The sequence below is a fragment of the Falco biarmicus genome, chromosome 15 (genome assembly GCF_023638135.1).
Source record: "Falco biarmicus isolate bFalBia1 chromosome 15, bFalBia1.pri, whole genome shotgun sequence".
Classification (NCBI taxonomy): domain Eukaryota; kingdom Metazoa; phylum Chordata; class Aves; order Falconiformes; family Falconidae; genus Falco; species Falco biarmicus.
In genome coordinates, this window is record NC_079302.1 from 12,354,990 (window position 1) to 12,370,248 (window position 15,259).

At 48.3% G+C, this 15,259-nt stretch overlaps 1 long non-coding RNA gene across 8 annotated transcripts in view; it reads left to right on the plus strand.

Annotated features, from left to right (window-relative positions):
• Positions 1-11,406, plus strand: part of LOC130159349 (uncharacterized) — a 30,201-nt gene extending 18,795 nt beyond the window's left edge. For 2 of the 8 annotated variants that reach the window (XR_008825708.1, XR_008825715.1), the window contains 4 exons: positions 2,969-3,138; positions 4,241-8,696; positions 8,806-9,000; positions 10,977-11,406. This is a non-coding gene — a long non-coding RNA (uncharacterized LOC130159349). Of the gene's footprint in view, positions 1-2,968; positions 3,139-4,179; positions 8,697-8,805; positions 9,001-10,511 lie in introns of all 8 variants that reach the window. The other 6 variants (XR_008825711.1, XR_008825709.1, XR_008825714.1 and 3 more) reach the window with 6 other exon arrangements.
• Positions 11,407-15,259: the final 3,853 nt, after the last annotated feature.

Consider the following 15,259-nt stretch of genomic DNA (forward strand, 5'->3'; position numbering starts at 1 on the left):
GCATGAAGTCCCACATCCCATGGGTCCATGCTGCTCTGAAGGAGGACATGGCCATTGCATACATCACACATTGTGGCAGGGAGAGCAGCAGGTGTTACTACCTGGCAGCCTTTGTGAAATGGTGATGCCACATGAAAATGCACATGTTCGTTACTCATGAGATACACGTTCGCTGCCCATCCCTGCCTTTCTGCAGTAGTATGCACCCAGGGTGGTGGAGCTTTCTGCTCCTGTCCCTGGATGTTGTGCTATTGCCTCTCGTTGTGCTTTGTGCTGGGTAACATCTATTGTTTCTGAATTGCCTAGTGAGTTGCAGGAGTCTTTAACAACACTGGTACACTCTTCCTCTAAAGACCAGCGAGGATTTACTTCTCCCCTTACAGCAGTGGGAAAACTGGGGTAATAGGATGTCAGGTGACTCTCTTGAAGCAGTGGAATTAGCTAGAAAGTGTTAAGTATTCCCTGAACATTAGTCATCACCGCCGTGTCACCCCTCAGTGCCATCATGACAGTGACCTTCTGGACTGTACAGTCTTCTGCACACAAAGGAGAGGCGTTTAATGAAAAGCAAGCCCAGTGCTGCAAACGCCACTGTGGAGACATACATTCTGTTCTAACTGGTAGCCAGGATGCCTGGGAAAATATGCAGGTGGTTTCAGAAAATCCTAATTAGCCTATTATCACTGTATTATCACAGAGGAGAGGGGGGAAAAACACCCCTCCGGAGTTTCTCCCCTATGACCACCTGTTAATTTTCCCCCTCAAGCTATTATCGGTTTGCACGGGGTGGCATACTAAAGCCCTGCAAACAGTGCTGTGAATCAGAGCTCTGCACTGCTGTTGCTGGACCAAGCAAGCTTCACTGATGGGAACAGCATGGTGACATGCTTCCTCAGCTTGTACCTTGAAGCTTCATGCACCTGGCATTCATCAGCCTCAGAGGAAGTTCTTGTTTTCCCCAAATCACTGCGCTTTGCTGCACCTCAGTTTGTGGCAGAGGTGAGCCCCTCTTGTTTATCCACTGGCTTCCTTCTGTATAGTTTGTGTAGCCCGTAGCCCTTCTACTAAAGAGAGGTTTTGCTCACAAACTGCCAATTTGCGTACATCTAGAGATACTCAGGTATCTAGCTGTGCTTCAGGAGTAGCCCAAGGTAACCACACAAAGGCTATACTATGTTAGGGGTCGAGTGCCAAGCCTGCTCCTTGTCTGCTGTCCCCTTTGGCCCTTACAGTTTGACCAGCGTGTACACATGCAACACAGTAAAAATGCCAGCCAACCTTCATGGCGCCGCGTGTCGGCCTTCTGTGTGCGCCCTGCGGTACCCATAGCCCTCTGTAGCTAATGGTGGTCTTGGGGTTGGACCCACCAGCGGCTGTGTTTCTGCTTCTGCTTTGTGCTGAGCTGTGGAGGAGACAAGTCTCTTGAGAGCGGCAGCTGTAACGCCCTACAGCTCGGTTGATAGCTGCCCCTGCTTTTAGCTGGAGAGTTCCTGATACTGCCTGCAATGGCGAGCGCAACGGAAATCCAAAGATGAGCTGTGGCATTAGTGATAGAAACATGGTGGGGCTCTTTTTGGCTGAAGCTTACAGTTCAGAAGCATTTTCTTTTTTCATTCTGAGGTATAAGGAGGTATTGGCTCCAAATAGTGGCATGGGGGCAATGTGAAAAGCTTTGCTCTTTATCCTGGCATCTCAGAAGGAAGCCTGAGAGCGTTTATTAGAAGCGACTTGGCCTGTGGCTCTCTCCTGGTGTCTTCTGTGTGTGTACTGGGTGTGCTGAGTGGTTTCCAAAGGAACTTTATGAGTGCTGCAGCAAATGGGGAAATTCACTGTGGAACAGTTGCCGCAGTAAGTGAAACTTAGAAACAACTTTTGCATTTGTGAGCAAAGTGTGACATTTTCCAAAGCATTTTTCTGTATTTGGTCCAGGACAGAATCACTTTCTACCACTGCAAATATCATTTGTGTAGTAAAAACGGAAAACAACCAGAGCAAGCTGCACACTGTCATTAATTTGGTCTCGATGGAAGCTTGTCCAGTTGGACGTTTCCTCTGAGAAATGTCATCATTTGCACATTTTTATTGTAAAATAATTCTTATGCTCATGAAAAAGGTTTCTAATATTTATGAGCAATGCAAACAGATACAGAAAGCATTTTGCTGTTTCATAGAATCATAGAATCATTTAAGTTGGAAAAGACCTGTAAGATCATACAGGTCTTGGTCCATAAATGGTCCAACCATTAACCTAGCAAGTTCACTAAACCATGTCCCCAGGTGCCACATCCACACGTCTTTTAAATACCTCCAGGGATGGTGACTCCACCACTTCCTTGGGCAGCCTGTTCCAGTACTTGACAGCCCTTTTGGTGAAGACATTTTTTCCTAATATCCAATCTAAACTTTCCCTGGTGCAACTTGAGGCTGTTTCCTCTCACCCTGTCGCTTGGGAAAAGAGACTGACCCCCACCTTGCTACAGCCTTACAGCTAGAGAGCGGTAAGGTCCCCCTGAGCCTCCTCTTCCCCAGGCTAAAGAAACACCCCCAGTTCCCTCAGCTGCTCCTCATAACGCTTGTGCTCCAGACACACAACTTCACCAGCTTCATTGTACAGTTCTCCCCCGTTTTTAGAAGGAACAAAGCTGCTTCCCCCAGATGGTCCTGGATGAGACAAACGCACCGATGTGTGTTACGGAGAGAGCATTATCAGGGAGGGAGTTGGTGTGCTGCTGGGGTAGGGAAAGGCTGTTTCTCTGTAGCGATAGCAGCAGTACAGATTTTCCCCAAGGCTTTCTCCCTTAGCACGTGCTAATTCATGAGACTCCTCATGTTATGCACCAAGACCTGAGTGCCGAGGCTGAGTAACTATCTGGTGTAGCCACTTGCAGATGCAATTACAAATTTTTTAAGTTATACCCAAGAATATTTTGATGTTTCGGTATTAAGCTCTGTGTTTCTTGATTGCTAGTGCCCAGCTTTGACTTTAGAGCCAGCAATCCCTGCAGTGCGCATGAGGCAAGCCTGGCACTTCCACATGAGGACCAAAACATTCAGCGTGGTGGCCAGAGAGGCTGATAGGGAAATTTAAAGTCTTAAATGCTACTGCTGCAACGACCCAGCCGACAGCTCCTCTGGAAGGTGAGTACAGACAGCCTTTCTGTCCCAGCAAAGATGCCTAATCCGAAACACAGATTACCAGCAGCCAGGAAGTGGCAAACAGGGTCACTGTTCTCCTCAGGCTGTTTGTTCCCATCTCCCTCTAGCAGAACACCCGACCACAAGGCAGGGAGCTGGACACTCCTAGTCCGCTCTCTGCTGAGGATCTGCTGCTCTACAGCAATGCGCTGTTGAATCATAGTGCCAGAAAGCAAGCGTGCGTGGGGAGCATGGCTGTCCTACCGACTGGTTCGAGCACTCACATGGGAGTTTGAGATTCTGGACTCTGCTCCCAGGACTGTTTACGCATTTTACATGATACAGTCACCAGGTAACATATAATCCCCGATCAAAGCCCTCAGGGGATTTAGGCAAAGCAACGCCCAGTTTCTTGATCCTGATCAGACTTAGGTGTGAATTGGGCTGAGCTGCTTGGCCCTGTCAGGACTGGGGCAGTTCTGGGCATGCACGAAGGTGGAACTCTAGATAGCTGATGAGCTTGAAAATATTTTAAAAAGTTGGGAGATTGAAGGGACCAGATAGTGGGAAGGACCTGGGAGCTGCAGTGGGATGTATATGCCAGCATTTCAGCCTGAAGTGCAGATTCAGGGTAAAACACCAGGTACTCCAGTAACAAAGTCCTCTTACAGGGAAACTTGTTCTCACAGATTCCTGAAGTAGAAACTTATTTACATAACCATTTTATGTGCTTTTTAAAAAAAGAAGTCCCATCCTAGCCAGTGCGTTTGCTTGGATTTGTTTCTACTGGGCTGCATGTGCTGAGCTGCACAATGGTAGCTGCCATATGACTAGCTTGTTATTCTTACCAAGCGTGACAACTGCTGTAGCGAAATCAAGAGCAACCTGCTCTAATGTAAACTGATTTCAGATTGCCCCCGGCAGTCCCAGCTACCTCATCTAACCTCTTTTTTTTGCCAGTCTTTTTTCTTTTTTTTTCTTTTCTCCCCCCCCCATTTTTATTTTTTTTTTTTACTGAGGACGCACCCTATGCTTTCTCATAAGGTGTTTTATCACGCTGGCTGTTGTGCGACCTACAAATGAGCCTCTCTGGTATTATCCTTAGTGCATCCCAAAGCCACGGACCCTCCAGCAAATGCAGACTCCAGCTGCCTGTCCACTCCAGGGATGAGCTCTGCAGTGGCTGATGACTGCACCCAAGAACACCTAGCTACAAAGCACCAAAAGATGTTTGTCTGGCTCTTGACGGGCTGTTGCATCCTTGGTACTCCACCTCATGTTCCGAGAGTGCTGCGGCGCTGGATAAATGCAGACAAAGAGAGGCTCAGGCTCATTCAGAGCGACACTGCTGTCACGCTGAATATGTGCCAGGTACCAAGTGGGAAGAGGTTGTGTTGGTAAGGGAGCTGGGGGCATCGGGGAGTGGATTTGGGGCAGGGAGCGCTGTGGGAGAAGCAGTCCAATTTGCCGATTGTAGCTGCCAGATTGGTGTGTATGATGGGTGTGATATAAATTACTATCTATAAATAAATACCACAACAGCATTTTAATGAGGTGTTTTCTAGTAGCACTTGTCCAGGCTGGTAGTGTTATGTTAAGGCTGGAGAAGTATCTCCAAGCAAACTTCTTGGCTAAACCTTCATAAACATGGTCTCACCCAAGATGTAACTATGATTTGTTTGGATAAGAGGTTTTGCTTGTTTGTTTCTGAACATACTTTCAAATACATTTGGGTTTTTACTTTTATTTATTTATTTTTTTCCTTCTTGGCCCAGGTTTTATGTTGGTGTCACAGAACCTAACGTGCTGAGATAGGGGACGAAATCTGGTGCCTTTTCTGAGCATTTGTTGTTGCTCGGACAACAAGAAGCTTACAGAAGGGCTGGGTCATCTGGGGCTTTGGTGGTGGGGGGCACTTGGGCCTGTGACTCATGGGAGTGACCTGTGTCTCTCCAGAGACTGGCAGGTAAAAATATCCCGGCGCGTCTCAGGGAGTGCCGTGTTCTTTGCTTGTCCTGCGGCGCTGAGATGCCTGGCATTGCAGCCAGTGCTGTTGGAGGCATGGTCTCGAGGACCCTTGCCCCACATTTGCAGTGTGGTTCTGCTGGGACTCAGCAGCCAACTCTGATTATTATTTTTTCCATGGCAGCTAGCTAGTTTGCTGAACTTTTGGCAGCCTGGGCTGCTGGACAAGTGGCTGCACATAAATAGTGCACAGCACAGCGTGCCGGGTGGGACTCGGCCGCGTGCACTGTAGCAGCCCATGCACACTGTGGGGTTGCACTGCACATACACACTCGGTATCTGTCCTGGTCTCTTGAGTTCCCCCCCGGTGCTGTGTCTGATCCTGGAAGGCTGTCCCCGGCACACCCCAGTGCACAGGCTGCTGCGTACCTCTACGCTGGGGTAGGTCCAGGGCTAGACATGGGCTGTGGTTTTTGATCTGCACCAAAGAGATCATGGTGGCAGGTAAATCCTGAGACAGGGGTTGGGTTTGGAGGCTGGATCTCGGGCGTTACGTTCATATTTCAGGCCAGAGCAATGGTTTCATCAGAAGGCCTCTCAACGTGTTACATTGCCACCACAAGAATGTGTGAGTTGCATATATCCAAAACAGAGCTGAGAAATAGTCTTTCTTATGCTAGCTCTGAACTGAGGAGGCTTTTGCAGATTTGACTCCAGTGTATTAACAGCAGGACTTTTTCTGCTTAATCTGAAGATCTGGAAGAGAAAGTTCAGTTCTTTTATCCTTAAATATAAAACCTCTGAAGTCTCTTGACTGTCTGGACTTGTGATGCATACTCAGAATTCATTCTTGTTATAAATAAATAATTGGCAGGTGATGCTGTAGAGATAACAGCTTCCATTATTTTGAGGAATCATTAACTCCAGCGAGGTCTCCCTGATCAACAGCTATTTAGAAAAAAAAAAATCAAACCCCACTACAAAACCACCCACAAAATAATATCAGTTGGAAGGCATATTTGGAGGGCTGCACTCCAACCTCCTCAAAGCAGGGCTAACTTCAACGTTAGCTCAGGTAGCTCAGGGCTTCGTCCATTAAAATTCTGAAATCTCCAAGGATGGGGATTTCACAGACGTCTCTGGGCACCTGTTCCAGTTTAGCCACTCTTACTTTGAAAAAAATCTTCTATGATGTCCAGTGGAATTTCTGCTGCTGCAACTCACGGTCATTGCTGTTGTGCTGTGCGCCTCTGGAGAGCCTGGCTCTGTTCTCGCTCAGGGAGCGATGGGGTGCCTCCCCGCAGAGGCGTGCTGCCAGCGCCTCTTCGGCCTTTTGTCCATCAGGGCCCCAGGGCCTTATTGTAGCAAAGCTGCTTTCTCTAGCCGCTCGCTTCCCAGCCTGTGCTGTCACACCCCTGTGCTGTGTCAGGTGCAGACTTTACGTTTGTCCTTGCAGAATTTCAGAGGATTTTTTTCAGACTCGTCTTCCAGATTGCTGAAGACCACCTGAATGGCTGCCTTGTCCTGCAGCATAATAACCTACAGCCCCTATTCAGTGTCACGCACAAACTTGCGGAGGGACCGTTCTGCTCTGTCGTGCAGGTCACTGGTGGAGACTGGCCCTAGCATTGCCGCTCAAGGAATGCCATCTGTTAATGCCAATGAAACATCTAGTTGTTGACCATTATTATCCTTTGAGCTTCGTGGCCCAGCTCTGAGCTTTTTTCAGCCGGGTTGTGGTCTGTCTGTTCAGGCAATACCACCCCAGTTTGGCCCATATGGGAGACAATGTCAAATGCCATGCTAAAACCAGTGACATCCGCTGCTTCCCCCACCTTCACCTTGTCCATCCAGCCTGTCACTCCAGCACAGATGACAAGCACGCTGGGCCCGTACAATTTGTCTGTAGTGGATCCATGCTGACTGTTCCTGGCTACCTTCTTGTACCTGAACATGGCTTCTGTGTGGACTTGCTCCGTGATACTCCCAGGAAAAATGAACTGATATCTTATGTGAGACATCTTCATCTTTGCTAATGTTTTGGCTAACCCCTTTCAGCAGAAGCCTGTTGATTACGTGTTGAGTTTGTGAGACCTTCAGCTTGAGCCTGCAGTGTTGGTTGAGAGTTTTTGGTAGGGAGTGGTTGAGCAGGTCAAATTCAGAAGTAACCTAACCAAGACACACCTAATTCTCCTCTGTTAGGAATCCTTTTCCTCCCAGCCTTGCCACCAAGGATGATCTTCGTGCCGTTGTTGCCATGGCCTTTGCGTTACCTGAGGGCAGGAGCCCTAAGGGGAGGAAACGGGAAAAGAGAAGGAACGAGGCTGCCGGGCCAAGAGACAGTGGAGTGTGGCCCCTGGCAAGGATTCAGCAAGTTTCAGTAAAAGGAAGAAATCAGGAAGAAGAAAGGGTAAAGTCACCTGCATGGAGTGCTAGGGATAGGCATGGTTGTTTCTAGAAAGCATGAGTAGTTCAGTCAACTGGAAGGGCCGGGCACTTGCCAAAATACACATTTGCACAATGGCCTGTAGTAGTTTGAATTCACAGAAGACCGTTGAGTTTCACTGGATGGAACTTTGGCTCGCTGGGATGTGGAGCACAATGCTGGGGTGAGTTCTGCTACAGAAAGAAACAAAATGTCTGGAAATCCGCTCAGTCTGACTGCGGAGCCAGAGCAGGGTGCACACTGCTTTGCTAAGCGGCTGTGCCCTTGGACGGCTGGAGGCTCACTGCTGCCACCGGGGCCTGGCTGCAGCCATGGTGCCAGCTCCCAGCCAGGGGGGCGTCTGTGGCATCCCCTGCCTCGCCGGGGGCTTCCCCACGGGCTCCGGCGCCTGGAGCCCCCCCCGCCCCCTCCTGCCCTGGCCTGGGGGGCTGCAGGGCTGTTGCTCTCCCACGGGCTCCCTCCCCTCTCCCCCTGCAGCTGCTCTTGCGCAGGAACTTTCCCCCTTTTGAAACCCGTTATCCCAGAGGCGCTGCCAGCGTCGCTGCCGGGCTCGGCCTTGGCCAGCAGCGGGTCCGGCTGGGAGCCGGCTGGCATCGGCTCCATCGGGCACGGGGGAAGCTGCTGGCACCTTCCCACAGAAGCCACCCTGTGCCCCCGCGAACACAGCCCTCCACACAAACCCACTGCAGATGGAAGCTCTGCGCAGGCGCTGGGCCCGCCTCACAGGGGGCCTTGGGGGATTCCCTGCAGCCTTCATGGCTGGAAAGATGGGCAGAGCCGGCACATCCCCTGTGACTGCAGCCGGACCGTGTACTTGCTATTGGGGCACAAGGGAGGTGCAGCGGTGGGAGGTAGTGACCATGTAGGAACACTTGGGCGTCCAGCGTCGGGCATGTCTGGCTGATTGGAAGAACATGCGTAACACTGTCATCTTCTGTTGTACCCATACTAATGTGATTGTATTTCTGGGGTGGGCTTACATTTGTAATCTCCTTACTAGCACATTAGAAGACCTGTAACAGTGACGGACAGAAAAGGAACTAGGACGTTCGTGTAGTGACAGTGCTGCTGTGGAGCCATGTCTCACGAAGGAGACAGTCTCAGGGTTTAGATTCCTCCGCATGGCAGGCTGAGGTTTCCCGGTCCCAAGGTAAGCGTGCGTACCAGCGCACTGCAGTCCCTCGTGCACTAATGAAACCTGACTTGCTGGGTCACCCTCCTGCAATGACACATCATTTGAAGTTGTTTGCTTATTACAGAGATACTATCGCAAGGTGTGGTGCCCTGTTCGGAGTCTAGCAAGAAAGTAACACTTATTCACCCACTCGCCCACCTTTGGCAGATGGTCTGAGGGTCTCCCCTTGGCTTTGTGACAGACAGTGGTTGATTCACCTCTGCCCAGTGGTAATTATGCGTTGCTGCCAATTGGAAGTTCCCATGCTGGCATCGGAGTGGTAAGTCTAGAACTCACTGCTGAGAATTGCAAAGTAAAAGCATGATTTCTCGATGTCTCTTTTATATTCAGCCAAGTAAAAGTTACTTAATACACTGTATCGTTTACTTGTGGGGTTTTTTTAATGGTCATTAAAATGCTTCTAATTGCTATTACCGTGCTACCTCCTATTTCTCAGCAGCTCATGCAGCCTTCCCGTCAAACTAGAAAGCGGTTCTGGTAGCAAAAATGTTATGGCATTTTTGGTTTTTCCTTTCCTTTTGGAAGAGTCCCCTTTTTAATGTTTTTATTCTAATCCTCCTGTGTAAAGGACAGCTCCTTCTGGAGGGGCTTTGCCCTCCCGAAAGCTCATTGTTTTATCTCCTCAACTTTAGGACAGGATTATTCCCTTGTCAGTCTTTCTGAACCAGGCTGGCTTTGCAGGTCTCCACTCCTTCTTTAAGTTTATTTATTTTTATATCTGAAAGGTAATAAAATTGACAAAAGAGGTTTATTCAGACTTTAACTGTATGGTGTACCACACAAGCGAGATAAAACGTCCAACACGCATCCTTCTATTTATAGCATCGCTGTTGAGCCATTATAGTACCAGCGGCAGGTAACTTCTCCTCCCTTCACTTTTTGAAACCTCTTTTTTGCACCTGTGTCCCACGTGGAACTTCCTGTTTGCTCAGTATCCTCCATCTTCGCAGGAGGCTCTTGGTACAAAGTGGAAGACTTCTAACAGAAGTGAGGCCAAGCCTGTAGGGCCCCAGCCCCCAGTGTGCAGGGGGAGGAAGGGCAGGAGGAACAAGGCAAGGGGCTCTAGTGCTGCTCAGCCATAACACAGCCTGCAGGAAGGCCCACGGCAGCCCTTCTGGGTGGCCTTAGGGGTCCTCAGGGGAGTTCAGCATCTCGTTCGGGTTGCGTGGAGCCCATCCCTGCAGGGGGGTGTTCCCTAACAGCTCATCAGGACTGGCTGTAGCTTCCACTTGGCTCGGTCCTGAGGTTGTTCTGGAGCACCTCAGAGCCGCGGTGCTGAGTGTTGCGATGAGTAACCTGTTCCACGGCGTGAGCGCTAAACCCCAGAGTCCTTCCCAACCAGTGGGCTCCCATTTATGGATCAGATGTAGTACCCAAATGATCCTAAACGCAGCTACGGAACGGGAGCTGCAATCTGTTTAGCAACGTGTATGTTCATCAGTGAGTCGGGATCAGAGTGGGTGTAGGTCCCGGGGGTGGTTGACTGGAATTAGCAAAGAAGAGAGAGGTGTGGGAGGATGGAGTAACATTTCAAAAGAGAAGGTGCGTTCACATCCACTGTTTCTAGCCAGTGTACAAGAATTCTCCTGGTACAATGATGCATGAGGTCTGGACAGGGGAATAAATTGTCTTTTAATGCCTAGATCAGTGGAGGCAATAGAGCAAAGACAGCAATGAAGGAAGGTGAAATCAATTACCTCAGTATTATTTGCTAGTATACCAGCTTCACCACCTTTGTCAACACCGTAATATCAGTGTTATCTGATACAGGCATGCAACATGTCAGCTAATGGAGAGATTGCTGCCGCGGTTAGCAACAGCCACGCCATACACTGGGACACTTACTGCGGCAGCAGTTTTGTTTCTGGCCCTGGCAGCAGGACTATGCAGCCTCCAGACCCGTGTGTATTTGGGGCCAGCGTTCCTCTTCTGAGACTCTGCTCCCCACTGAGACCATATGCAGGCCAGTGTGCGGGGCTGCAGAAGGGAACTGGGGAAGCTGCTGTGCTCTGCTGACAGGCGTTACCGCATACCAGCTGCTCCGAGCGCGGTGCAGGTTATGTACCCGTTCACCAGCCTTTCAGCTTAGCGGGGGGCTGTAACCTGCGTCAGGTGACGGGCTGGGTTTCACAGGGTTCTCCAAGAGCTTGTCTTGGTCAGTGCTACTGAGAGCCAGTGAGCTGGGGCACCCAGATCCCTCTGGTGTTGTCAGCATCCCCGTTTTGCTCCCTTCAGGCATATATGGAAGGTGTCGACCACCAGCACTTCTGCATGTCGATGCCCATGTACTCCGAAGCGCCTGCCTTCAGAAACAATGGAAGGGCACTGCCCCCCGCCCTTGAAAGGAAACACGGGGTCTGTGTGCTTCAACTCGCCGACGGCTGCTGCTGTGACACAGGCTTTGGGAGCTCCGTCTGGCTCAGCTTTGGCTGCCGCTGCCTGACTGCCTGCGCCTTGCCCTTGGGAGCCCAGTGCTGCCACCAAGGTGAGGTGACCCTGGTTTGGCTGCTGTCGAGCCGTGCCTCACCTTTGTGCTGCTTTGAGCTGAACAGAGGGGACTTTACCTCCCCTTCTTGTATCAGGAAGGTCAGTCTCCTCACAGACTGCCTTTTCTTTTGAATCTATGCATTAAAAGGCATCATAAAATGCTGTAATAGGGGTGCAATTAATGACTCTTTGGAAGCGCTGTGATTACTGGCTCTCGGTGCCGTAAATAGAAAGCAGTGAGGTTCTGGAGTTCATTTCCAAACAAGTGAGTGGGAACTTTCAAACCAGGAGGCGATCAGCGTGTCTGCAGGTCTGGTTTCTCCTTTCCCTGAAGTGGAGGTGGGCGTTAGGCTCTGTGCAACATCCACATCATGCCTCATCCAATATTTGCCAATATTCACTTGTTGCTTTCTGCTCTTTAGCAATCAAACAGAAACTTTTCAGCTGGTACCTTCTGGGTGACAAGGTTTGAGAAATAACCTTTTGGTCATTATTGCAGCATTGTGAAAATGTTCTTAGGTGATATAACAGCTGCATCACATGAGCAGAGTACGTTATCTCAGAGCTACCTGTATTCTCCAGTATGGTTCAGAGAGTTTGTTACAAAAATGTGGATTAATACTCTGAGCAATAACATACACGCTGCAAGGGCAATGCTCCTGATGGGGCTGCTCAGGCTTACATGAACATATTTGCCCATTACAGAAATCTCTAAACTTACTACTGCTTAAACACCACCAGTGGCCAAAGCTGCCTTGGCTGCTGTGGGAGCGGGACTGGGTCAGTAATGCCACGTTACTGTAAACAGGCCAGGTTGTATCACCAATACTGTGACTGCTCAGGAGGCAGCTGGTCCTCTAGTTAGTTCTGGGAAATAGATTTAAATTTCAAAATTTGTATTGTCATATTAAACCACTCTAAAAAATGTAGGTAATGATACGTAACAGACAAAGGTATCTCTTCCCAGTGAAGCCATGTTGAGTCATTTTATATTACCATCAAAGGAACAAACCAAGTTTTTACAACAATAGTTGGCAGTATTTCTATTCAATGGCATTAGCCAATAATTTCTAAAACTTCCTGTTAATTACGGCATTCAACCCTTGCAGGCTGTTCTATTTTACATAAGTGCAATCCAGTTTCCAGCCATCAACTGAAGACTATAGCCTTTTGTCGTAGCCAAACAAGACCATGCGTTACCAAACTCCTTTCTGGGGTAAATCCATTGTCATTGGATTTTTGTTTTGTTGGCGGTGTTGGTTTGTTTGTTTGGTTGTTTTTAATCCTGACACTGCCAGGTAACATTCAGAAGAGAGAGTTTACGTGCCACTACCTCTGGGCAGCTTGTCTGGCCTGCGCACGAAGGCCTGCCAGCTCAGGTCCAGGGCAGCTGCCTAGCTCAAAGATGGCGCTTTGCGGGTGCCGCTGGCTCCGGGGCCCAGGTAGCCCGTTGTCCACACCACGGCTCTGACGGCAGCAGCAAACTGCTGGTCCAGAGGAGTAGCCCTCGCACAGTGCCACGTCTGTGCTGCAGCTGCCAGCCCAGGCTGGGGACTGCTGGCAGGCATGGTGCAGAAAGCGCTGAGCTGGCTCTGCGGGAGCCAGGGTGGGCTGAAAGGCAGGAGGCCGCCTGCTATTTGGGGTGCCCAGCTCCACCAGCTCAGACAGCCGAGCTGTGTTGTGCATCCCTTGAATGCTGAACCCCCCCCGGCACATTCGGCAAGAGGGCTGGCACAGCGTGTGCTGCTGCATCCGTCTGTCGCTGGTCCTCAGCTGCTCTCTGGAGGGTCCTGCTGGGTTCGCAGCACGTCTGGAGGACATCATGTCATGCTGTGAAGCTTCATCTTCTAGCTGCACAAAACCATCCTAGAACACAGAGCAGCATCAGGTAAGGATAAATCTCTTACAGGTAACTGTAACAGTGGCTGGGAAAAAAAAGTGACATTTGTTTTGTACTTATCAGTTCGACTAGCTGTAATTATTATTGCTATTGTTAGCGCTACTATTGCAATATTACCTGAGGGTGCCCAGTCAGCACTGAGCTCCATTGTATTCAGCACAAATGCACTCAAGCCCCTCAAAAACATTTACAGTTCAGAATGCAAGTGACTTACAATGGTGAAGAGGAGGGATAAAACCAAATGGATACAATTAGCTTGGGCACAACTTAGTCATCCTCTTCTTGGTATAATTATAAAATGGACAAAGGTAGCACCAGCTAACCTCAAATGCTCTTCTAGCCATAATTAACTATATTGCATAATAATGGTGTCAGTTTAAACATTGTTTAAAACCGATGCTTTGCTCGAAATTACTGTACAGCCACACATATCTTGCACAACAGACTAACACATAGCAGTGTCTTACTTCCATTTTCTATTTCGTTGTGTCATCTGTGCATAGGAAAAGCTCTTGACCAAAGAGGAGTCAGTGGTACAGTGGTAAATAAAAGTGGGTAGATTCATCTGTCTGTGGTATATAAGTAGCAGGTAAATACTAGAAGTGCCCAGAGTAGAAGTGGGTACAAAGGGAGTGCCCTTTGCCTGCATTTACCCTTGACTACACCACTTAGAAGAGTTGCATAATTGATACAATTGAACCACATCAGTCCTTTATTTATAGAACATAATGAAATGGTTTTCAACATCCTGGATCACGCTCCATGGGTGATTGCCATATATGCACCCAAGGAGAATAAATAAAAACATTTCCCTAAGGTATTATGTCTCTTCACCTTCTCTAGTTTCATCCAGGATTTTTTTTGAGAAGTTCTGTAAGGAGTGCAGCATGTAACCCTGCCCTGCTGGTGCACACGCTTCGTTCAGGGGAAGGCTTCGGTGATGCTGCTCCACAGTGTTGAGGTCTCACATTTCCCGTGTAGTACATAAAGCATTGTCACAGTTTGGTGGAGCTCAGGGTGTGCGCATACCTAAATATACCACAGACTATTAAGCACAGTCCCCTGTGTGGTACTTAAGTTAGTCCTTGTTCAAGTCCGTAGCCTGCATTTGACATAAATCTGGTTTACCTAGAAAGCATACGGGCTGGAGCTCAAAAAAAACCCAACAAAACCAACCCAAAAACCAGAGCTGTGGCATTTGATCGCTGCTTTCAGCAATGGAAATGGAAGTGAGTCATGAAGTGGTCCCCTGATAAAGACAAATGACACAGACAATCCGAGCCTGCTGTTTGAGCCACAGGAGCCCACACCAGTTTGTGCTTGTGACAGTCTCTCACTGCGTCCAGCACCGTGACTGAACACCATGCAAGGAAGATGCCTTTCTACAACAGAAGCACGAGCATCGAGTGGCACTGAGACAGGGTTATGGTAAAAGTTACATAAAATGAAGCACTGCTATTATTTTATCTTTTTGTTGTTGTTGCTATTTTTGGGAAAATGTAGATAATTTAGAAATATTTCTCTTGCTGGATTGTTTGTCCATCTTCATATGATGTTCTGCTGTCTATTGCATCACTTGAATTTGGCCTTTATTTATGATGCTACATTGTTTTATGTATGCACTTTATAATTAGAACTACTAATTGCAAGCTTGCTTACTGCCCTTAGTTGGCTTTTCCAGAGCATTACTTGCAAAACGATCACAATTAGGTCTTTTCAATTGCTCAGTGAGTATTTTCATAAATTCATTGAAAAGAAACCAGGAGCAGTTTTTTAACTTATCCTGTTTCTAAGCTTTACATGGTGACCATCTGGTGCATAGAAATGAACTGCATCAAAAATTGCATCTTTTCAGAATCTAAGCTCTCTTCTCAAAAATCCTTTTCTTCTGAATAAAAAAAAAGTAATCACCACATCGACATGCTGAGAGTCCCACGCTAGCTGTTATATTAGATTTTAATTGTTCTTTTGACATGTAAAACTTTAGCCTAGACACTGCCATATTCTTGATACATTTTGAACTGAAAAAAATCTCTATAGGTTAATGGTTCTACAAGAAGGAGCTAGTCATTTCCATATGCACACTGCAAACTTAGGCACAATACTCCCATTTTATCATTTGTTATTTCAA